Source organism: Micropterus dolomieu, unplaced genomic scaffold (genome assembly GCF_021292245.1).
Source record: "Micropterus dolomieu isolate WLL.071019.BEF.003 ecotype Adirondacks unplaced genomic scaffold, ASM2129224v1 contig_9978, whole genome shotgun sequence".
NCBI lineage: Eukaryota > Metazoa > Chordata > Actinopteri > Centrarchiformes > Centrarchidae > Micropterus > Micropterus dolomieu.
Window position 1 is genome coordinate 1,251 of NW_025738964.1, and position 1,906 is coordinate 3,156.

At 48.0% G+C, this 1,906-nt stretch overlaps 2 non-coding genes across 2 annotated transcripts; both read left to right on the forward strand.

Annotated features, from left to right (window-relative positions):
• Positions 1-335: 335 nt before the first annotated feature.
• Positions 336-407, forward strand: trnae-uuc. The gene has a single exon. It is a non-coding gene; the product is annotated as a tRNA-Glu (tRNA).
• An 885-nt stretch (positions 408-1,292) lies between these two features.
• On the forward strand, positions 1,293-1,364 carry trnae-uuc. The gene has a single exon. It is a non-coding gene; the product is annotated as a tRNA-Glu (tRNA).
• Positions 1,365-1,906: the final 542 nt, after the last annotated feature.

The window sequence follows — 1,906 nt, forward strand, 5'->3', positions numbered from 1 at the left end:
TGTGTGTGTGCTGCGTTCTCAGCGTTGGTGTTTGAAATAACAGACACCTGAATGTTTCTGTCTGAGTCCACTTCATCTCAAACAACCATGGCCGACCAGTTCCACATCGAGAACCAGTAGGATTTCTTGTTTTGACCCAGACGGCCTCGGTTCAACTCCCAGTCAAGAAATAGACATTTAGCCAGATTTGTCGAGAGATCAGTCTGATCCAATCCCCCTTTTTCCACTGGATGGTACCAGCTCGACTCACCTTTGCTTGTTTTCTGTTGGGCAAATCAGGTACCCGGGATTTTTTTGGTATGACCTCTTTCGAGGTTCTCAGCTCAGCACGTGAGTCCCATATGGTCTATCGGTTAGGATTCCTGGTTTTCACCCAGGCGGCCCGGGTTCAACTCCCGGTATGGGAATGGACATTTAGCCAGCATGGATTAGTAGAGAGATCAGTGTGCACCGTGTTTGTGCTCCTCAAGAAAAGATGCGTGTGTGCTGCGTTCTCAGCGTTGGTGTTTGAAATAACAGACACCTGAATGTTTCTGTCTGAGTCCACTTCATCTCAAACAACCATGGCCGACCAGTTCCACATCGAGTCCCAGTAGGATTTCCTGTTTTGACCCAGACGGCCTCGGTTCAACTCCCAGTCAAGAAATAGACATTTAGCCAGATTTGTCGAGAGATCAGTCTGATCCAATCCCCCTTTTTCCACTGGATGGTACCAGCTCGACTCACCTTTGCTGGTTTTCTGTTGGGCAAATCAGGTACCCAGGACTTTTTTTGGTATGACCTCTTTCGAGGTTCTCAGCTCAGCACGTGAGTCCCATATGGTCTAGCGGTTAGGATTCCGGGTTTTAGATGGTACCCACTCTACTCCCCTTTTTTGGTTTTCCAGTAGGCAAATCTGGTGCCTGGTACGTTTTTTGGTATGACCCCCGTCGAGGTTCCCAGCGAGCTGAGGTAATACCAAAAGGTGAGATTAAAACACTGCAGACTGCTGATTGGTCAGAGAGAACCGACAACAAATCCGTTTGGAAGTAACCTAGCTAGCAGCTGGTGTGCAGCTAGCCTTGCAGTGTTCACAGCTGAGCTGCTGCTAACGTTAGCTCAGTTTGTTTTTACTTTAGTTCGCAAACGACTCCACTGATAAAAGCAGATCTTGATTTGAAATTTTCCTCAGCATTTCTTTATGACTAGTTTAATTTAATTCGGCCCATTTGGGCGTTGTGCATGACAGAATCTTTAACGCCCGGCCTGTTCCACTTAGTAGACTGTAAATGACTGGACTGGGGTCGTGTGAGTCCCATATGGTCTAGCGGTTAGGATTCCTGGTTTTCACCCAGGTGGCCCGGGTTCAACTCCCGGTATGGGAATGGACATTTAGCCAGCATGTATTAGTAGAGAGATCAGTGTTTGTGCTCCTCAAGAAAAGATGCGTGTGTGCTGCGTTCTCAGCGTTGGTGTTTGAAATAACAGACACCTGAATGTTTCTGTCTGAGTCCACTTCATCTCAAACAACCATGGCCGACCAGTTCCACATCGAGTCCCAGTAGGATTTCTTGTTTTGACCCAGACGGCCTCGGTTCAACTCCCAGTCAAGAAATAGACATTTAGCCAGATTTGTCGAGAGATCAGTCTGATCCAATCCCCCTTTTTCCACTGGATGGTACCAGCTCGACTCACCTTTGCTGGTTTTCTGTTGGGCAAATCAGGTACCCGGGACTTTTTTTGGTATGACCTCTTTCGAGGTTCTCAGCTCAGCACGTGAGTCCCATATGGTCTAGCGGTTAGGATTCCGGGTTTTAGATGGTACCCACTCTACTCCCCTTTTTTGGTTTTCCAGTAGGCAAATCTGGTGCCTGGTACGTTTTTCGGTATGACCCCCGTCGAGGTTCCCAGCGAGCTGAGGTAATAC